General features: G+C 37.3%; 1 pseudogene; it reads right to left on the minus strand.

Annotated features, from left to right (window-relative positions):
• Positions 1-12,815: 12,815 nt before the first annotated feature.
• On the minus strand, positions 12,816-15,055 carry LOC139191268 (pectinesterase inhibitor 4-like; annotated as a pseudogene).
• Positions 15,056-24,327: the final 9,272 nt, after the last annotated feature.

A 24,327-nucleotide genomic window follows, 5' to 3' on the forward strand; every position in this document is an offset into this window, starting at 1 on the left:
AAAACATTCATAAGCATCATTCATATCAATCAACATAAACATTATTCATTCCAACAAATTCATACATAAACATCATACATTCCAACACATTCATACATAAACATCATACATTCCAACACATTCATACATAAACATCATACATTCCAACACATCCATACATAAGCCAACTGTGCTTCGAAAGGGCTCAACATACTTTGTGTCTTTGACACTTGCTACAATGTGCCTCAACACCTTGCCCTTATTCTCACCAACCAGGTGATGAAATGTGAAGAAGGAACTCATCTTCATGCCACCAACCAGGTGATGAAATGTACAACCTGTGCCACCAACCAGTTGATGAAATGTACAACCCCTACTCTAATATCATTTGGCAACTTGCCACTCATGCCACCAACCAGGTGAAGAAGGAACTCATCTTCATGCCACCAACCAGGTGATGAAATGTACAACCTGTACTCTTATTCATGCCACCAACCAGGTGATGAACTATACAACCCGTACTCTAATATCATTTGGCAATTTACCCTTATTCTCACAAACCAAGTGATGAAATGTAAAGAAGAAACTCATCTTCATGCCACCAACCAGGTGATGAAATGTACAACCCGTACTCTAATATCATTTGACAACTTGCCACTCATGCCACCAACCAGGTGAAGAAGGAACTCATCTTTATGCCACCAACCAGGTGATGAAATGTACAACCCGTACCCTCCTTCATGCCACCAACCAGGTGATGAAATGTATAACCCATACTCTAATATCATTTAGCAACTTTCCATTCATGCCACCAACCAGGTGATGAAATGTACAACCCATACTCTCCTTCATGCCACCAATCAGGTGATGAAATGTACAACCCGTACTCTAATATCATTTGGCAACTTGCCATTCATGCCACCAACCAGGTGAAAAAGGAACTCATCCTCGTGCCACTAACCAGGTGATGAAATGTGATGAAAGGTGATGAAGGAACTCACATTCTTACCACTAACCAAGTGATGAAAGCAACTCACCATTCATTCCACCTATCAGAAGACGAATGGTACAACTTGTACATGTGAACTCCTAGCATTCACAAATAATTAAAAACCCCCAAGCTTGACAACTCAACTAGGGGAGCACTTATGCCCAACAAGAGTTATAGTCACCAACAAAGTCTTATTTTAAGCCAACAAAAACGTCAGTGCATGGCATACGAAGATCAAGCTATTCAGCCCTCTTACATCTGCTTCAGACATTTCCACTCTGTAACAATGCAAACACTGCAACTCGTAGAAAGCTTCACACACTCTTGATCAAGACAGTGTGAAGCAAAACCAATTTATGGTGCCAACAAGAGCTTCATCAAAGGGGTTCAACCACAATTCTCAAAAGCTTCACACACTCTTGATCAAGACAGTGTGAAGCAAAACCAATTTATGGTGCCAACAAGAGCTTCATCAATGGAGGGCAACCACGATTCTCAAAAGCTTCACACATTCTTGATCAAGACAGTGTGAAGCAAAACCAATTTATGGTGCCAACAAGAGCTTCATCAATGGAGGGTAACCACAATTCTCAAAAGCTTCACACACTCTTGATCAAGATAGCGTGAAGCAAAACCAATTTATGGTGCCAACAAGAGCTTCATTAATGAAGGGCAATTACAACTCGTAGAAAGCTTCACACACTCTTGATCAAAACTGTTCGAAGCAAATTCAATTTATATGGTTCATCCAAACCTTCCACTACTACAAGGTGTGGCTTGCATCACAATCTCTTGCTCAACAGTGTGGAAGTAAAATTTGTATATGTTGTCTCTCCCACATTTTCAAATTTCTAATTTTCCCAAAAAAAAAAAAGAAAAAAAAGAAAGGAAATTGGGAAATTCAACAAAGTTTCATCACAAAAGCTTCATCAATAGAGGACAACTACAAATTCTCAAAAGCTTCACACTATCTTGATCAAGATAGTGTGAAGCAAAATCAATTCATGGTACCCAACAAAAGATTCAACTCCAAAGCTTCACCTACAAAGCTTCAACTCCAAAGCTTCACCTACAAAAGCTTCAACACAAAAGCTTCACCTACAAAAGCTTGACCCACAAAAGTTTCACCCACAAAAGCTTGACCTACAAAAGCTTGACCCACAAAAGCTTCACCTACAAAAGCTTCACCCACAAAAGCTTGACCCATAAAAGCTTCACCCACAAAAACTTGACCTACAAAGCTTCAACACAAAAGCTTCACCTACAAAAGTTTCACACTATCTTGATCAAGATAGTGTGAAGCAAAATCAATTCATGGTGTCCAACAAAGCTTCAACCTCAAAGCTTCACCTATAAAGGTTCAACACCAAAGCTTCACCTACAAAGCTTAAAATATATATATATTTGGAAATTCAAAAATTCAAAAATTCGAAAATTCAAAAAAAAAATTGTCTAGGCCTCCTCTTTTTTGGGCCTAACAACTTTCATAACAAATATATATATGAAGGAGGAGTTTTGGGCTACCACTTAGAAAGGAAATGCCTCATTCGTCAACTCCCTCGACCGGAAACTTGGGAGACTCCTACCATATGCTACTACACCTTGATACTCAGAAGTCTCACGACCACTCAGTGACTTGGATTTTTCAAGTCTCCAATCGAGAAGTTTTCCTCACTCGGGAAATTAAGGGAGCACTACCTTAACATACATACTTCACTCTCAAAGCTTCAACAAAAGAAAAAAATCAAAGAACTTAGTGAAGAAGGCCTTGGTGTATTTAACACAATACGTTGAAATGAAGCAAAGCTTGTTTATTCATATCTCCGATAAGTTACAAATATGTACATATACATGAATCAAAATAAACAAACAAGAGAGAGCCTTCACAAAGGTTGCTCATGGGAAGTCTCAGCAGTTGGCAGAGCCCTAGAAAGAGTAGGCACCGGAGGGTGATCATTCGGAGCCTTAGCACTGGGCATAACCCCAGAAGGAGGAGGCACCGAAGGTTGATCATTTGGAGCTTCATTACGCGGTACAACCCCAGAAGACAAAGGGAATAAATGCCTTTGGAACAAACCTACAAACCTCTGATGATCAAGTAAAATCTGACCCTTAGATTCATGCAGCTGGTCAAGCTTTCTCTTCATGTTTGTAGCATAGTTATGTGCAAGCCTGTGCAACTGTTTATTCTCATGCTTGAGCATTCTGATCTCCTAGTTTGAGACTTATCACTTCAGCCGCCAATGATTCAACTTGTCGGGTTCGAGCAAATAGGCGTTGGGCTATATTAGACACAGAACCTGCACACTGAACACTGAGGGCCAGAGAATCCTTAACATCCAACTCATCAGACCGTTTGGAAAGTAGTCTGTTATCTTTAGGAGTGAGAAGGTTCCTGGCCACCATCGCAGCGGTCATATCATTCTTCATCACGGAGTCCCCAACGGTAAGAGCACCAGTATGGGATAAGAATGATGGGCGCCATATGTTGTCATGAGAATGCATGACCGCCTCTTCACTAAAGTTCAAGTCAAAACGACGATCGGATATGCCAGACATTCTCAGAAATGATGAATGAGAAATGAGGTGCAATAAATCTTTTAAGTACAAAAATAAGGGGAAAATTCTTACAAGCAATAACTCTCTGAATGTACTTCTTGCACACAATTGGTGCCTTTATAAAAGAAAAGGTAACATGGCCGTTGGTTCTAAAATCGAAGAGGCATCACTCTTCGGATTTCGAAGAGGCAACATTCTCCACACGCAACATCAGCTCCTCGGGTACCACATATAACTTTGCCAAAGATCACTAATAAAGTTTAGACACATAAATTTTGAAGGTCCAGCTACCATACTATTACCCACAAAGGTAAAGGAACAGCACCACTGCTTGATAACTAGAAAGTCCCTATGTGTGTCAACCTCTGTGCTCCGTGGCAAGGTAGACTAGCAAAAATGCCCAACATTTACTCACATTCGATAAAACACTCCCAACAAGATTGCTTGCTAAAAAATCTAAGAGGTATCGCTCTCTGAATCTCGAGAGCCAAACTCCCAACATAATTACGTGCTCAAAAATTGAAGAGGCACCGCCCTCCGAATCTCGAGAGCCAAACTCTCAACAAGATTACTTTCTTAAAAATTGAAGAGACACTGCTCTAATAATCTCAAGAGTCAGACTCCCAACAGGATTGCTTTCTCAAAAATCGAAGAGGCACCGCTCTCCAAATCTCGAGAGCCAGACTCTCAACAGGATTACGTTCTCAAAATTGAAGAGGCACTGCCCTCCGAATCTCGAGAGCCAGACTCCCAACAGGATTACTTTCTCAAAAATCGAAGAGACACTGCTATCCGAATCTTAAGAGTTAAACTCCCAACAGGATTGCTTTCTCAAAAATCGAAAAGGCACCGTTCTCTGAATCTCGAGAGCCAGATCCCTGACATGATTGCTTGTTCGAAAACCGAAGAGGCACCGCTTTCCGAACTTCGAGAACTAGATTTCTTTGGATAAAGCTTGTCTGCAATCTTCACACGAAACATCAGCTTTCCAGATACCACAGACCACTTTTTCAAAGTGCTCTGACAAAGTTAAAACACGTGAAGCTTGCAGCTCCCATTAGATTGCTATGACTAAGAAGGGTAAAAGAATAACACTACTACTTGTTGTTAGGGAAACTCATATATATATCGACATTCATCCTCCACAGCCAGGCAGACCTGCAAATAAAAAAAATGCTCAACTTCTCTTCACATCCGAGAGGGCACTCTCAGCAGAGTTTCTCGAAATACTCAGCTTTTTTTCCTCCCGATAATACCTCTGCAAACAAGCCACACAAAAGCAAGAGTATCTCATATCATCAGGGTTAAAAGCAAGAGTATCCTATATCATGCTTTTTCCCTGTCTTTTCCTTTGACCTTGTTCTTACCTACAAGACAAGGAGAAAGAGAGCAATCAGTCAGCACTTGGAATCAAGCTTCCAGTCAGAAACTGACTGCCTGGAACCCCTTGCCTGATTACTTACCTGGCATTGCTCTCGAGTACTCATCTTCAACATCTTATGCTTCCAGAAAAGATACCACATCTGTTTGAGGAACAGATAGGGAAAGTGAGAAGGATACAAAGAAGCATGTGGAGACAAACGTAACAGAACGCGTGCCGATACATCCACTACTTTGTCAACAACAAAAGTATTCCATATCATCAAGGTCGAACGTACTCTAGATTTGATGGACTTGTTTTGACCCTCAAATTCTTGAGTCGGCCTTATACTCTGGAGGAAACCAGAAAACCCTCCAGCCCAGTTCAAGAATAAGCCTGTGGAAAGTTACTTCTTCAAAAGCACAAGTATCTCATATCATCTCTTCTCCATTTGCTTATCCTTATCTTTATTGCTGTTTACGACACAAGGAGAATGAGAACAATCTACCGGAAGCCGAAGTCGAACCTCCAATCCAGGTTGCTTGCTTGGAAGTCTGATTGCTTACCTTGTCTGTTACCTCATTCGGCAAATCTCCTAGCTCGGCGACTTGGGGGACTCCTACTATAAGGTTTGTATTGCACTTAACCAAGCCCGAAACTACAAGTAATCTTCAAGTGAAATTGATACATTACCTTGTGCATCTTCATCGGTTAAAGATACCACCCCTGGATGGAGGAAAAGTACTTCCAGAGAAGATGCTACATCTACATATGAGACAGATAAGGCAAGTGAAAATGATACCACACTTTGGTACTTAGAAGTTTCGTGATTACTCAATGGCTTGGATCTTGCAAGTCCCCAACCGAGGAGCTTCCCTCACTCGGGAACTTAGGGCAACACTGTTTATACCATACTTGACCAATCCCAAAACTACTGAGCACCGGTCAATGTTATACCGTCAAGGACCCAGAAAAGTTTCCCTCCACCTAGGAAGCCAATCACAGTGCGACACGTGTCGACATCAGAAGCCAATCATAGCGCAACACGTGTCAACATCAGAAGCCAATCACAACACGACACGTGTCAATGTCAGAATGAAACTAGAAACTCTCTTCTATAAATAGAGATCATTCTCTCACAATATTTCCTAATGTCATTTGTACTAAATCATTCACTAGTACTCACTAAAGGAGAGCTTGAACCTATGTACTTGTGTCAACCCTTCACAATTAATGAGAACTCCTCTACTTCGTGAACGTAGCCAATCTGGATGAACCACGTATACATCTTGTGTTTGATTCCCTGTCCCTGTCCATTTACATACTTATCCACACTAGTGACCGGAGCAATCTAGCGAAGGTCACAAACTTAAACACTTTCTGTTGTTCCAAGACCCCTCCAATTTTGTGCATCAATAGACATAATTCCTCACTTTGGTCCCTGAATTTGAAATTGATATAATTGGTTCCTGAGTTTGTCCACTGTCAATCATTTTGGTCATTTCGAAAAAATATCTATTAAATAAGGATCAAAATGATAAAAATATCCTTAATTTAATAAATAATTGGCCAAAATGATTTGACAAAAAATTGAGAGTATTTTCGTAATTTTCTTCTTATTTAATGGAGATTTTTCACCGAAATACTAAAATGATTGATAGTGGACAAACTCAGGGCTAGTCATGTTGATTTTTAATCTCAGGACTGAAGTGAAGAGTCATGCCATCTCAAAGATCAGTTTGGCTAAAAAGCCTTAGTTAACAATATAATGTTATTCATGAACGTTGCAGGCTCAGTTGCACATTTTAAGTTTTGAGAATACATATGAACAAATAAACCAATAAGCTACCTAATCTTTAATTAACAATGTTATTCATGCGTGCATTAGGAGAACAACTTGTATGACAGATTCACCGTTATGGTGGCATTCCATACTAATAACATAAAGACATGTAGAAAAAATGAACACTTTGGATGCGGTCCCTAACTACTAATGTTCTTTGACTGAAACGTTGGTGGTTTTTAGTTTTTGATCGAAATCCTTGACATTAATGTAATAGTGTATTTCTATGTAGGTTATTATATTTTTAAATTAAAAATGAAATTTGTAGTTATTTATATTAATGAGATTTTAAATAAAAACCCATAATTTATGGGATTAAAAATACTAAAGATGAATTATACTCTCCAATTTATTGTATGTGTATGTGTGTGTGTGTGTGTGTGTGTGTGTGTGTGTAGGTATGTTCATCAAAACTAACAAAAAATTATTGTACCAAAGCATGGGTACATTTTTCAAAAGCACAAAAAAAAAAAAAAGAAGAAGAAGATATTAGGCTTAATAACATTATTAAATTTTCTCTATTAAACTTGACATGGATACATTCTCAAATCAATGGAATAGAATGTACCCATATAAGTTTAAAAAATGGATTAGAGAAAAAATTGAATGAAATTTTATATAAAAAATGGGTACATTTTAAATTAAAAAAAGGTACATTTTGAACAAATTGGTATATTTAAGAATGGATACATGTAAGATTAAAAAATTATAAAAAAATTATAAAAATTTAATGGTTACAAACTTATTCTAATTTTATTTTTTATATTTGGGAAATGCTTGAATTGAAAATTAATTAGGAGTTTAATACGGGTGTGAATATTAAAACTCTAAATCAATTACTAATTTTTTTTATAAAAATTATGTAACTTACATGTAATTCATTAATATATTAATGCTAGAGACTTTGATCAAAATCTAAAAACTGATAAGGTCTTAGTCAATGAATATTAGAAACTAAGGATCGGAAACTAATTTTTCCTAGAAAACAACTAACATATGTTCTTATATTGTTGGCACAGAATGCCATATGACATAAACTTGTGTCATGCAAGTCTTTTTCGTTCATTGGGGTGCATGGCATGATATAAAGTGTGTGGCCATGCAATTTCCACCAAATCTTTTGCATGCATTGTGTTTTTCATATGCAAATCATTCTGGAACTTGAGAGTCGTGATCTCCAGCTATACAGAAGCTAATGTCCACTACTAGACTGCAGGGTGCGTAGCATGATATAAAGTGTGTGGCCATGCAATTTCCACCATATCTTTTGCATGCTTTGTGTTTTCATATGCAAATCTTCCTGGAACTTGAGAGTCGTGAATCAAGCTATACAGAAGCTAATGTCCACTACTAGGCTGCAGTTAATTACTGCAGAGGTCGTCTTTCATGGATGGACCACTTGAGCAATTTATATTACCGGGATTGAGTCATAGTGATCATATACTTGTAAATGAGCCAGACAAGAGACTGATATGTGATGGCAGGTGGATTAATTTGATCACTCCATATATAGGGTGAGTCTGAAGGGATATCTCAAGTCTGGTCAGTTTATGCATGTTCGATCCTTTATTCGACTCAGAGTGTGAGTTTTTTCACATGTAAAAGAGTTATAATTTACAGTTTTCCTCACCTTACACACGCTGCTGTTGTCCACCAGCGTCCTGCATTGCCATCTTTGCAAACTCGTGTTTATTTCTAACTTTGAATTGAATAATTCAAAAGAAAACAATGGAACATTGGAGAACAATTTAGAGTTTTATTAACATTTAACCAAATTTGATATACTTAGCATTACTCAAATTTAAATACGTTCGACCACTTATTCACCCCATCTAAGAACTTTATGACTATTAAAGTCTATCGTTTAGGACGTATGCCCTAGCCAGAATTGCAATTACTTCTCATGGTTTAGGGTTACCTGGCCTACTGTGTTTTTTTACTGTGCTAGCTCGAAGGACATTCTACTGCACTGTATCTTCTGCACGCTACAATTAACCAGTCATGCATGTTGGCCCTGCCCTATACAATGCATAGGATAAGGGCAACACGTAGGGCAGTCGTCCTCATGGAAGTGCCACGTGAAAGATGCAGAGCATGTTAGTGTTGAGACGGTACTGTACCTGAGTTTTGGGTACGGGAAATTTAGGGTCCAAAATGAGGAGGGTTGGTAAATAATGCCAAAGAGCAATTTCTTGGCATTGTCCAGGCCAATTCCTCACCACCTCAGGTGGCGCCTTCATAAGCATGTCTGTTTAGTTTAGTCACTCGCCCACTTGTGCTTGCTTTGTCACATCACTTCGCGAGAAAAACTTACCCATCGCATGCTGCATGTACATTCTTGTATATCTCGCCGACTTAATCATAGAACCTACAGTTCCAACGCCTTCAAAATCACCATTCGAGTTCTATATATTACTGCTGTTAGAAATCTTATTTTTCCTTGAGTTAGTTTGGTCGGTGAGTAATTAAATTCTAATAAAATTACCTCACGGGGCATTCGCTCATTCTCTTAATCTGTCTACTGCACAATCATAATCAAAGTAAATGCACCAGTCAACAAATTTAGGGTTTTACAATCTAAATATTGTTGAACTTTGGTTTACCATATGACATTTTCTTCGGGAAAAAAATGGGCAAAGACTGTGATTGGACTGCATATGATCACGCTGATGGGATTGTTCCTAAGTTAAAAGAAATTGCTCATATCAATAATCATAATAATAGAGAGATTAAAAACATAGCCAATCATACAGGCTTGTTTGGGCTAGCGAATAAGATTTGCTACAATGTTGCACTATTTAATAACAATAACTCAACTACTACGATTAGTTGGCTCGATCATATTTCTCGAGATATTATTATCATTTAGCAGCATGGAGGAAGGGGAGACTGCAATTTTTACGTGAATGCTTAAGCAAAATGTTCTACCGTTGATGTTATAAGCCCGACGTGACATGTTTAAAACAAGAAATTAATCATGTCTACCAAACTTACTATCCTTTAAAATTATTGGTCTCCCAACTAGTGTAAGACTCGACATACATTTTTAGTTTACGACCTTTTTTATTTTTCTATGTTTTTGTTTTTCCTGAAATAAAAACATGAAGAGCATCACTGTACTGTGATGTTTAACCAACTCACTGATTTCAAAAGCGTTTTTTTTCCACAATATTTCCCAACTTCAAAACCAAATTAAACAAAGTGTTTTCAGTAGACAAGAGAGGAGAAAGAATCCGAAAAAAAAACAAAAATAATAATAATTAAAGATAGAAAGGCAATGCATGAAACAAAGAAACCCCATCGACCTTAATCATAAAGTATCTTTTGGTAGTATGTAACATCTAACATTAAACGGGGTGATTAACAAACTAAAATAGGCCTCTTGTCCAAATGGGATTAGATGCGATGCCCTAATTAAAAACCATGTGAAGGTGTTTGGCTATTTTGATGATGTTTTTTTTTTTAACAAACGACATTTTTTATACTAAAAGAGTGGGAGAATAGGTTAAGTTTTACAATTGGTTATAAATAATGTGGTTCAAATTCACCTTTAGCGATAATCGAATCTAAAACTTTTTACCTACAAGTGAAGAGGAATATCACTAGACCGTATAATACTAAATAACATTTTGATGATTCTTTTTAACCAAGAAATGAGAAACTTGTAGTGCCAAAATGTTGTTCAAATGGGGCCTCAACGACATACCAACATCGTTGGTGTCTTATTCGCACGGTTCTAAAAAACAGCTTAGGCGGGTCCAATGACGGCTTTAGGGGAACGAAAGTGCAATCACAAGCATCTATTCAATCAATTGTAGTCACTTATTTATATGTTTTTATTATTATATAATAAATTTAATTAAAATTAAAAAAAAACATCTAAGCTCTTGTTTGCTATCTGACTAGCACTAGCGGTTTTTAGAACCTTGGCTTATTCTTACTAAAAAGATTTGTGTCTCGACCTCGTTTTCCCATACTAAAAAGATTCGTGTCTCCACCTTGCCTTCCCACTCTTTTTAAGCAGCTTTGGCGTCGTACTTAAAACTTCCCTCCTACCATTTGATAGTGTAAAGAAGCTAAAAGCTATAAGCAGAAAATAAGCAAAAGTGCTTCTTCAACCAGCCATGTCAAGCAGAAGATCATCATCATCATCAAGAACTTCTAAACCCTCAGATGATGAGATTAAGGAGCTCATCTCAAAATTACAACCTCTTCTTCCTCAGCTTCATCATACGCGTAATGCTCCGGTACGCGCCTAGGGAGATAGTCATGCATGCATTTGTACCTAAGGCAAACTATTGGGAGTTTTTCTATATTTAGGGTTTTTATCACAAATGGAATTCTGACGGTTTCAAATTTTACGCAGGTATCGGCGTCGAGCATTTTGGAAGAAACTTGCAGTTACATAAAGAGGCTGCATAGGGAGGTGGAAGATCTGAGCCAAAGAATATCTCAACTCCTGGATTCTGCAGGCATCTCTGATGTTGATGAAGAGCTTATTAGAAGACTTTTGCAGCATTAATAATCGCTCTCTCTCTCTCTAGGCTAGCAATTTTAATTACATGAGTTAAGTTTTGGTTGGACTATCCAACCAGTGAGAGATTATATATATGAGGAATGCATATATATATATATATATATATATATATATATATATATATATATATATCTGTGTATATATGTTTGTAATCTTCAGTGTACCTTCTGATATCTTATGTGTTGTTAAAATGGTATCTAGTCATTGATCTAGCTCCAAACTAAATATTAAAATAATTTTTGGTTCCACATATATCGTGATTTGCTGCAATATACTGACCAGAAGCAATGTCTTGGATTTACAATATTTAGTATCATAAATCAATCATTCAATGATTAGGAGTGAAAACAAGAAAATGAAAGCAATCACCATTGTCAGCTAAAATGGATCTGAACCTGTTTCAATCAGGGGAGTATAAAGTTGAAATGGTAAAGTCTGGTTATTACTGTTAGATAACTCCATAATTTGGTACAAATGTTAAAATTTTTAAAATTAAAATACAGTTGGAACATTAAACTGGTAATAAGCTGTTTATAAACTAAAATTTTAGTGTTCCTTCAATTCATTGACGGCAAAGTCTTCTTGAGTTTTACATATATCTATGACATGGTTAATCGCCAACTTAGAATCCCGCTTCCACCCAAATATCTTTTTTTTTCAGAATAACAAACTTAAGTCATCACAAAGAGTGACAGCTCACACAATAGGAATAGAAACCCTTTTTTGGGAAGATAGTAATTTATTGAAACCGGCAAAGAGAAATACAAGTAGCAGTCACACTACGACTCCCAATCCCGCAACGGAGAGGAACCTACCTTATTAAAAGCTTAAGATTATTAACCACATATATCAGAGTTAATTCCAAAATGTTGTAGGCATAATTTACTGAACAATTATGGAGGCCAGAGAAAGAGAGTTGCGGCATAGATAGAGAGAAAGAGAGAGAGATGTGTAATTGTGGGTGTGTTCTATTCCACCTCATGGTGCCTTCATTTATAGTAGTAGGATATGAAAAAACCTTTCCCTTTAGGATTACAACATTTAATAGGTAATCTACTCCTAATAGGAATATAAGATACATTCCCATATCTACTAGGATTTACACAATCACATTCTCATTCCAATAGGACTGCAACACTCCCCCTTGAGTGTGTAAATACTCAAGTAAATGGCGCATCAAGTCTTCAGTGATGAAGCAAGTATAGTTGATGAAGTCGTCGGCACAATGAGCGAATGCAAGTCTCAGATCAACAGAAGAATGCATAAAAAGTAAAACTCACAAAACCTCGCTATGGTAAAACCCATAGTCTAAGGAGAAATGTGAGAATTTGCATTAAGTCAAAACTATACGTCTTTTGGACGCAAGTAGAATAACTCACAAGGGTATGATCAGGCCATGATGGATGCCTCGTTAAAACCTAGTAGATATGGGAAACTTTCAAGCCATATTTTTGGGCTAGATGGCTGCAGGCCATACAAAAGAAACACCCTAAAATTGGTTAAGGCTGTGAAATTGGGCACCAAAATATTTATTTATTTATTATTATTATGGGTGCGGGCTGAAAAAAAAAGCCAAAAAATGGCTTTGGGCCAAGAAACAAGGGCATCCCAGCATTGAAAGTGCTGGCTGCTGCTTTAGACAAGGTCCTGCAGCATTAGGCCTTGGGCTGGGCTCTTGTAAGGCAGCTGCAAGCAGCCCATCAATCTGCACAAACAAGCTTGCAGGCTTGCTCCAGTCACGGGCTAAGAGGAACAGCCCAACAGCAAAGGGAAGAAGAAACCCTGGCCGAAGTGGTTGAGCCGAGTTCTCGGGACAAGCCCAGCACAGGCTGGCTCGGTCTGGCGCGAGCTGGATTGTGAGAAAGCCCAGCGAAAAAAACGCTGGCTCTATGTGTTTGAAAGGGCATAGGCCCAGCAAGTCAAACCCAGGCCTAGGGCCTGATTTGCACACGCAGTAAAACCCAAGCAGGTCGGTGAGGTTAGTTCCCCTTTTTTCTTTATTTTTTTTTCAGATTTTAGTATTAGGGTTTTCAGAACCCAAAAAAAATATGCTTCTATTTTATTTCGTTTCTTTGACTCACAAATTCCACATAACAAAATTTGCGTAATGCATGAAACAAATATATATATTGACAAATATATGAACATATACAATATATATATTGGAAGGAAAATATAAATATAGGGGGGTTCATGCATCATGGGAAATGTTTTCATGCTTCAAGGTCGTTTCAAATATCTTACTTTATTTTAAGCGTACCTGATTGGCAGAAAACAAATAAAAGCCTTTGAATTTGTAGAAGATCCATCTTGGAAAGCCTGAATTGCATCTCCAATGCGTTGTATCTGCAACATAGAAAAATTAAATTGAATCAATAGCATGTATATCAATCCAATAAAATAATAAGTTAACCACAAAAAGAATGATTAAAACGTAATACTCCCCAAATTGAAGAATAAATTCTCTTAGTAGCGCAGTGTCAAGTGCGTGCTGATAACGTGTTGTAGGCATAATTTACTGAACAATTATGGAAGCCAGAAAGAGAGAGGTGCGACATAGATAGAGAGAAAAAGAGAGATGTGTAATTGTGGGTGTGTTCTATTCCACCCCCATTGTGCCTTTATTTATAGTAGTAGGATAGGTAAAAACCTTTCCCTTTATAATTACAACATTTAATAGGTAATCTACTCCTAATAGGAATATAAGATACATTCCCATATCTATTATGATTTACACAATCACATTCCTATTCCAATAGGACTGCAACACAAAAGAGTTTTTTATTTTTATTTTTATTTTTGAGTACATGGAGGGAGAGTTTGGCTAACCCACGTAATGGGCGGCTTAATTTGGTACCAAATTCGCCATTCATGAGATTCGAATTTAAGACCTCTTACTTCTAAGCGAAAATGAATATCACCAGACCGTTGGATGTAAATATTTACATTTTGTTCATACATACATTTCAAATTTCACAACTGAGCAAATGCAAATATATCAATAAATGAAAAACACAAATCATACAACAAAAGAACTTCATTTATAATTGAAGAAGAAAAATCAAACGGAAAACATTTAACACCTCTCATTTTTTTTTATACAATTAATTTAGGGAATTGTTATTGGTACTCTAAAAATCTTATTTTATATTTAAAAAAAATTAATAATTAGAAAGAAAATTACACTTGTAAGGAGTGTAAAATGAAATTTTTGAAATGATGATAACAGTTCTTTAATTTAAAGTTAGCCACAATTGCCTAGCTGTTGCTGCTTTACTCCATTGTCTTCTCCATCTAGCTCTTCACCGCATCCACAGCCGTCGATCCCATCTCTTCCAAATCATCCAAGCACGTCTCCTGATCTGTCACCGCGCTGCTTATCCACGTCTGTATGTCGTTGACTTTATCCCCGGTCAATGCCTTCTCTCCCGGGCCCACCCTCATCGCCGACGCCGAGTCGTTGACCCGGTTCATCGCTTCCCCCAGCTGAGAAACGCAGTCCTGGGTCGCCGCATCGGAGTTCACGGTCATCAACAGCGCCGAGAGGCGGGTGAGCTCGGCAGCGGAGATTTCGAGGGAGAGCTTGAAAATGGCTTCTGGGTCGGGATTTGGAGAGCGGTTGGGGACGGATATGGAGGTGAAGCACGAGGCGGGGTACCGAGTTACGTTGCAGACGGTTTTGATGGTAGACTCGGCCTAGTTGGAGCGAGATTGGGGTTGGAACTCGGCGGGTGACTGGGTAGTGGAATGGTGGATGACGGCGGCGATTGCGAGGGTGATCACTAGTGTTATTCAATCTTCATCCTCTTCGTCTGCGTCTCCGCCAGCAGCCTTCTTAGCAGCCGCGTTCGTGTTCCTTCGCTTCACTCTGCCAGGGCGTCCGCCGCCTAACGGGCTTGTAAGCGAGAAATCGATGTGCTTCTCGGTGTCACATCTCACCAGGAATGAGGGAATGTTCGCCACTTGCCTCCCAACTCTGTCCACAATAAAAGAACAAGGTATAGTGAGGATGAATGTTCACCTTGCAGCTCAAGCAACCGAAACAATGGTTGGTGTTATATAATATGTAAACAGTGTGATCCATTCAAACACTAGAGCATCTTCTCTACTAGCAGGAATCGAAATAAAACATGAAGTACAACAGATATCGAATCATCAAACCGATAGACTCCTCCGTTCAACTCTATAACATAATTAGCTCCAAGTTTTTCCTTTCTCCGAAAAGTCAACAATCCGGCACGACAAATTGTTGGTATAATAACAAACCATTTATCAAGTACTTCCATTTGTTTCTAGATCAAACATGAAGTACGAGCAAATAGAACACTTTTCAGTAGAATTAATACCATCACATGAAATGTAAATCCGTAAATGTGATGCACCAAAATATCCGCATTTTCCCGGACATTACGCATTGAGATTGACCATATAATCACATTGAATCAGTGATTTTAGATCAATAGCACTAAATCAAATAAAAGCACAATAAGAAATAAGTTTACCTGATATGCCTCAGCCTGATGAGCACACGAGCATGATGGATGGACTTTGCCATACCAGTCTTGAACACAATCGTCTGCAGGCGGCGTTCAAGGAAGTTCTCGACATTCAAAGCCAAGACATACTCGAGCTTGTTCTGCCCCTCGTCCAAAAGCTTATAACGGTTCATCCTCCTGAGGAGAGCCTCACCCTCAATAATCCGACGAGGGTTCTTCTCATCAAGGGTCAGAAGCTCCCTGGCATTGTTTCGGATACGGCTCTGGGATGCTGAAACCCTCCACAGCTCTCTTGGACCGAAGCCCGAACTCACCCACGAGCTTCAGCTCAGCATCCAACCGTTCCTTCTCGTAGGGGCGGCGGGGCTTCTTAAGCGTCTTGCCATCTAAAATTTTCACAATTCAGTAAACTTTTTCATAGTTTACCATTACAAATTCAGAACCCAACACTAACCACCTAAGATGTACCTTTAAATTCCGTTATAAAAATAAAAAAATTGTCATCGAACAATGTAAATTCAGAGACTTTGAAATGTATATCATTTAACCCTGAAAATGTAAATCCCACGTCAGGAACAACAAAAGTTTCTCAATGATTTCGATATAATAAGTATCAGAGAATATATATATATATATATATATATATATATATATATACATACACACACACGTGTGCGCGTGTATATATATATATATGTGTGTGTGGGGGGGGGGGGAGATTAAACATCAGAGAAAGCGAGATGGATCGTTGGAAATAAAAACTAATTTTCTAAACTCTGTCTATAAAGAAAGAGAAGCTCAAAAACCCTAGTGAAGTTGTTGGCTAGCTAACCTAGCGTCGAGTCGAGGCATGCTCTCTTAAGGTATTCATTTTGAGGACAAATGCATATTAGCCATATGATTGTATTAATTTGTATCCAAAGATTTAAAATATTTGACAATTTAATAAAGAAAAACAGGATGGTTCATGGAATTTAAGTTGATTTTACTTTATTAAGTTATCAAATATTTTAAACCTTTGAATCTGAACTAATTTAAGCATGTAGCTAATATGCATTTGGTCCTTATAAGTCCTCAGAATGAGGACCTTAAGAGAGCAAAACTGGCGTCACCCAATAGAATTCATCAATCTCTCGTTTGGAATTGCTTTTGGAGTAAGCACTTCTGTTAGAACTACTTTTATTAGGAGCACGTTGAATGCAGTTGTGGATTCTTGTGAATGCTTCTTCGGTGCTTTACGAAAGGCTTCTATAAATCAGAAGTACTTTTAAGTTTTTCCGCCAAACCTAGTTGAAAGAATTTTTAGTTGATATAAACCACTTTTAGCCCATCAAGAACAATCCTAAACTTGTCCACATTTCTTTTAATTTTACTCAATCGATGATAAAATGGATAATTTCGGAGGTCAATTTCAACTTAGGTGATAATTCAAGGGGTCAATGGCAATTTACCTTTTTTATATACCTCAAGGTCCTCAACCCATAAAGAAGGGGAATGTTTTCTCTTTCCAACCATTTTTACTTTTCATACGTTCTTCTCAATTTTCGATCGTCAAATCGAATGAATTGAAAAAAATCAATGACTACAAATTAAAAAGGGTGTATAAAAAGTAAAAAAAAAAATGTAATTAACGCTATCCATTCATAATATGAAGGATAGGTGAAACCGACGAAAGCTATAAAGGTTGCAAACTTGCAACCACCAAGAGTTGGCTGTGGAAACCCAAGTGAATTTGTTACCAAATCTGCATTCAGTTAGGTACACACAAACACACTCATATATATTGAGAATAATTCAGTTAGGTACACACAAACACACTCATATATATTGAGAATAATATTTCTCTTCTCTTTTCATTAATCTGAAAGATAATTTTACACAAGTATATATAGTTACACTTCGGGGTAAAAAGTAAAAGAATATTCCCTACAGTAACTATCTAACTAAATTGGTAATTGTCATGAGTTACTATTACAATGAGTTATTATATTATGCTTATCACACCCCCTCAAGCTGAACAGAGAAGGGTGAAGAGAGAGCTTGGATCGAAGTTGGGGAAATCGTTGTCGAGGAAGTGACTTAGTATGTATGTCTGCAAGTTCATCTTGGCTGCAAACAAACTGAACTTGAAGTAATTGTGCTAAAACCAACTCACGAATGTAGTGATAATCAATTTCTACATGCTTAGTGCGAGCATGAAAAACAGGATTGGATTTTAAGGCAATATCAGAGACATTATCACACCAAATATGAGGAATGGTAGGCAATTTGAAACCAATATCAATAAATAATTGGTAAATCCAAGTAATTTCTGCTACAGTATGAGCTAGAGAATGATACTCAGCCACTGTGGATGATCGAGCAATTGTGTGTTGCTTCTTTGCACTCCAGCCCAGTTAGCATCAGAGAATGCCTTAAATGTTAGGGAAGATGAGGATTTGGGAAACCATAAACCAATTCCAACTATGCCTTTTAAGTATCGTAAAATCCGTTTCACTGCTTGAAAATGTTGTTCTCATGGTGAATGCATGAACTAGCATACCAAATTAACAGTAAAGGATAAATCAAGTCGAGTCCAAGTTAAGTATTGGAGAGCCCCGACAATGGATCTGTATTCTGCAGGATTAGATAGTAAGGGCCCAGAAAGATCAAGCTTGGCAGAACTAAGTGGTGTGGTGCATGGCTTAGCTCCATCCATATTTGATCTTTTAAGCAAGTTCATAAAGTACTTGGATTGATGAATAAAGATACCTGATGAAGATCATTGAACTTTGAGCCCAAGAAAGTAATGGAGATCACCCAAGTCCTTGACTGGAAACTGAGCATTGAGCTTGGAAATAACAGCATTGCAGTGAGAAGAAAAGGGGCCAGTAATAATTATATCATCAACATACACTAGAACCAAAACTAGAACATGTTGATGAAGAATGAATAAATTGTGATCAGATTGTGATGCTTGAAACCCCAATGAGAGTAGAGCAGATTGAAGTTTCTCAAACCAAGCTCTAAGAGCTTGTTTAAAACCATAGAGAGATTTCTTTAAGTGACAAACATAACTGGGATGATCTTGGTCAATGAATCCAGAAGGCTAAGACATACACAAATTTTTTTTTAAGGAACCATGGAGAAAAGCATTACTAACATCCAACTGATGTAAGAACTAATTAGACTGAACTGCTAAGGTGAGTAGGATTCTAATGGTCACAAGTTTAGCCACTAGACAGAAAGTATCACTAAAGTTGATACCTTCATGTTGATTGTAACCCTTAGCCACTAAACGAACTTTATAGCGATCCACAGAGCCATTTGGTTTGTGTTTAATTCTGAAAACCCACTTACACCTAACTAAGTTGTTTGAGGGAGAATGAGGAATAAAAGTCCAGGTTCCTGTATTCTGCAAAGCATTGAATTCATCTTGCATAACTGCCCTCTAAATGGATACTTAGATGCTTGGAGATAGGTAGAAAGAACATATTCACTGTCTAAATGTGACTGTAAAGGGTGTTTGGTAGCTATATAAGCCTTAGATTTAAAGATGCCTGACTTCGACCTAGTTTGTATAGGGTGAATAGAAGGAATAGGTGGAGTGGGAGAAGTAGATGGAGGAATAGGCTAAGAAGTGGAAGAAGGTGCATTTAATGCAAGGTATAGAGGTGTGGGTGTAGGTATGGTAGATGAAGGGAATTGCAATTCAGGTGGGATAGCATGACAGAGTGAGGATAGGGTAAGATATAGATGGGGAAAGTCAAGAGAGAAGGGAGATGAGGCAGTATGAGAAATAGTTGATGAAGTAAGGGAATAGGCAAGTGTGTGAAAAGGAAAATAAGTCTCATCAAAATGCACATGTTTGAAGATGTAGACCCAAAACTAATGGGGCACATTAGAAGCTATCAATAATGTCTTAGCAGTTTCGACAATATGTCGGTGCTTCCTTTTAGCACAACCGTTTTGCTATGGTGTGTAAGGACAACTGAGATTTTGTTGAATGCCACAAAAAGCAAGATGTTTTGAAAATTAGAGCTAAGAAATTCACCCCCTAAGTCTATTCTTAAAGTACCGATCTTGAAACCAGATACATTTTCAACCAGAGCTTAAAATTGGACAAATGTAACAAACATATCTGATTTATTCTTAAGAGAATACAACCAAGTATATTTAGTGAAATCATAAACAAAGAGAACATAGAAATTGTAACCACTAACAGATAACAATGGTGTTGGACCCCAAACATCAGCATGACCAAGTTTTAGTGGTCTAGATGTAATACTAACAGAGTCATGAAATGACAATTTTGTACACTTGCCCAAGATACAATTTAAACAAAACAACTTATCAATAGAAGTAGTAATAGGCAGGGAAGACTTAGAGATAACAGATCCAAAAGTCTTGAATGTTGGATGTCCCAAGCGTTGAAATATGAGGTAAAGTCCTTATTGCAGTAGTTGCAAGATACCTTCTGGAATGATTAGGATATGCATAGAAGGGATAGAAACCTTGGTAAACAAGACCTCTAAAAAGCATCTTCCCTGTAGTAAGATCCTTGACAATGAAGTCAAAAGGATTCAGAGTCAAAGAACACTAATTATCCAGGGAAAACATATTTGCAGAGAACAGATCATGTTTCAATTGAGGAACATGTAAAACATTCTAGAAAAGTAGCAGAATGAGTTCAAATTAAAGAAGAGCTAGAGTGGAGAATCGGCAAACCTTGGCCATCTCCAATGTAAACTTTGTCAAGTCCATGATATGGTTGTGGATTCTGCAAATTCTGAATGTTATTGGTCATGTGTGAGCTTGCTCCAGAGTCAATGAGCCATGAAGGAGAGGAATTGACTGGAGGATTAGCATACATGGCAAGCTTAGCAGAAGGAACACGACCTTGAAAATTAGGATTCATACGATTGCTGCAATCAATGGCTTGTTGGCCTGGACCTTCATAGATTTGACAGGGAGCATGCTTAGAATTGTTGTGATAGCAATTTCCTCCACGATTTCCACCATGATTATGAGAATTGTTGTAGCGATTAAATTGATTTCGATTGTTGTTGTTGTAACTTCGCTGATTGTTGTTAGGTCATTGATAACTGCCTAGATTAGAATTGGGGAACTGTTGAGGGTGAACACTATAGGCTTGTTGTTGAGGTGGAACATGCGTTGTAGGGAGAAAATAAGCATTGGTTGATGATGCTTGAACATTGAATGCCTGAAAAGGTTCAGTAGATGAGCCTTGAATATGCTGCTTTCTTGCAAGCGCAATTTCTTTGTTGAGCAAGAAACCATGAAGATAATCAACAATTGTATCAGTGAGATGAAATTGCACATAATTAACAAAGGCATAATCATCAAGAAGTCCATTGAGAATTATTAGAAGAATATCATGATCGTCAAATGGTGCGCCAGCAGCAGCGAGAGCATCTGTAACTTCCTTAATACGCTGGAGGTACTCAGAGGTAGGGGAATTTCCTTTGGTCATAGATTGAAGATTTGACCTAAGTTGATGAATGTGAGATCGTGAGACACCACTAAATCGTCATTCAAGATTCTGCCATAATTCTGAGCAGATTGAACACCAATGGTGAAATGAATCAAATCCTCAGAGAGTGTAGAGTTGATCCAGATGATGATATTATGATCTTTCTCATACCATAACTCGAAGGCAGGATTAGGAATAGAAGTCAAATTTCCTGAAGAATCAGTGAGAATTTGAGGCGGTGCAGGTTCAGATCCGTCAACAATTTCAACGAGCTTGTAGTGGTGGAAGATCGGATCAAAGAGAGACTTCTAGATGAGATAATTGTGACGTTTCAGCTTTGTCTGGACCATGCTACCGATATTCTGGATCGTGATGGAGTTGATCGAGGCCTGAGTAAAAGAAAGAGGTGGTGCAGCGCCCTGAGGAGAAGAATTAGGATGTGAGATCATCGGAGATGAAGAATCGGAAGAGTTAGCCACCATTGATGCGCAAGATCAGAGAGGAAAATAGCGAAAGAGATTTGTTTGGTTACTGAGAAAATGAAGAAAGCGTAAGGAGAAAGCTAAAGGATCGAAGTCGGTAGACTTTTGGCGGAAGATACCATATTGAGAATAATATTTCTCTTCTCTTTTCATTAATCTGAAAGATAATTTTACACAAGTATATATAGTTACACTTTGGGGTAAAAAGTAAAAGAATATTCCCTACAGTAACTATTTAACTAAATTGGTAACTGTCATGAGTTACTATATTATCCTTATCAATATGTGTGTGTGTATATATATATATATATATATATATATATATATATATATATATATAGGAATTGCTTAAGGGGAGGGATCCCCATTTTTTCAAAAAAATGGGGACACGCTCCCCACCGTTGGATTTGAATTAAATGAAATCCTGTGGTTGAGATTCTATGGCCTGTGTTTTAATCTCAACCACACAATTTCATTAAAGTCAATCTAACGGTGGGGAGCGTGTTCCCATTTTTTTTGAAAAAATGGGGATCCCTCCCCTTAAGCTCCATGTATATATATATATATATATATATATATATATATATATATATATATATGCGCATGCAATAGATTTCATGGATTTCACATACATATATGTGCATGCAATTTGTCTAAAAAAGTATGAGACGTTATGTTTTTTTTCTTCTAGTTTGCATGTTAGTGCACAAAATGTTCAAAGCCTTTACACTTCTATGAAGCATGTCTCGACAAGAGTTTTTGTAATAGTCCTTAGTCTGTTTGGAATTGCTTGTGTACGAAACATTTGTGATTTATTTGTATCAACATGATTTGTCTTATTTGGAGAATACCAAAAAGACATAGAAAATGGGAATACTTCTAGTTATTTATAACCAACATTATAAGCAACAATTTTGATCATCTAAGAGCGTTTTTAACCGTTGTAAAAGCAGTCAGAGAACATGCCTCTTCATTCAATGAAAAAGAAAAAGAACAACTTAAAGTTGGGAAAACAGATTGGACGGCAGGCTTTACTTTCGAGCATTGCTTGCACACAAGAGAGATGCCTTTTGAATAAACAATTCCACCCAATTGCCAATTCCAATTTTCAATTAAATAACAAGTAAAATAAAAATCTCAATTGCTGTCTTGGTCTCTCACTTTTGCAGGCCATCGTCAATTGCTGTCTACAACTAATGATGCTAGTGAAAAAAATCACCATCAATCCGACAAGGCATCAAACAATAAACAATTCTCATCAAGCACTAAAATATAAAAAATAAAAAAATAAAAAAAATAAAAAAACTAATGAAAATTGTTTAAAAACTTTGAATTTTAACGACAAGAACAAAATGAAGAGTAAAGTGAATAGTACTATGATTGACTTTTTAATGTAAAAATGTAGTTTTTCGTTAAAATGAACAATAACAGAAGTTTTTCGTTAAAATTTCTTAAAAAAAATCTAGAAAAAAAAACAAGATAAAATAAAAGGGAATAAGCTTATAAGAAAAGGGATTAGGCTAAACTAATATAAAAACAAAATAAAACCCTCTCTCCTCTTCGCACGCTTGTATTTGCCAGAGTATCAAAAAAGTTACCTCATTTCAGCGCCCGCCAGTCGTGCAAATTTCCAATTCCGTTTCTTTTTCTCTCTTCTTTCTCACCATTCAATTTCCATCTTCCATCAGTTTCTCATAATTTCCACATTCCTTTTTTTTTTCGATTTTTGTTTGAATTTTAATTTTTTTTTCTCGAAAAGCCGATTACCCCCTAATCCTCATTGGTTTAAATACTTAAACAAGGTTTGTTTCTTATCCGACTCTATTTTGGCATTTTCTTATCTCCTTTCTATGTCTCTGGGTCTGTGAAAATTGTGGAAGAATTGGGAAAAATCTGGGGGAAGAAAAATGTTGCTCAAATGGGGCCTCAACGACATACCAACATCGTTGGTGTCTTATTCTCACCGATCTAAAAAGCAGCTTAGGCGGGTCCAATGATGGCTTTAGAGGTGGTTTGGAAGTGAGGTGCTTAAAAAAAAAACACCCATGAAAAAAAACTGTGAGGGTTTTAGGCGTTTAGTAAACTGAAAAAAAATGGCTTATTTTGGAAGCTGCTGTGAGAATAAGCTGAAATCAAAGGAAAAAGCTGAAGCTGCTATTTGCAGCTTTGGAAAACTGGCTTTTTTTCAAAGCACACGGAGCTACAGTGCTCCTTTAATGAAAAGACTCACTATCAGACTGCTTTTTTTTTTTCCAAAAGCACTTTTACAAAAAAGTTTACCAAATACTCTGCTAATTTATTTCACAGCCGCTTATTCTCACGGCAGTTTTTTTTTCAAAGCACAGCAATACCAAACCAGCCCTTAGGGAACGAAAGTGCAATCACAGGGCTCTAAATTTAAAAAAGCTCCAATCATTTAATATTTATATGTAAATGTAATAATGCTATATATTACAAAAATGTTGCTTGTATTAGCACTTAAAATGTCATTGTGCATTTTCATAAGTGTAAACTCATTTTTTTAAATGTAAAAATTTGGAGTGCTAATAACAACACCCTAAAAATAAATTTTTTTCTTTAATTTTATTTTATAATAATGTTATATAT

The sequence above is a fragment of the Malus domestica genome, chromosome 14 (assembly GCF_042453785.1).
Source record: "Malus domestica chromosome 14, GDT2T_hap1".
NCBI classification, from domain to species: Eukaryota; Viridiplantae; Streptophyta; class Magnoliopsida; order Rosales; family Rosaceae; genus Malus; species Malus domestica.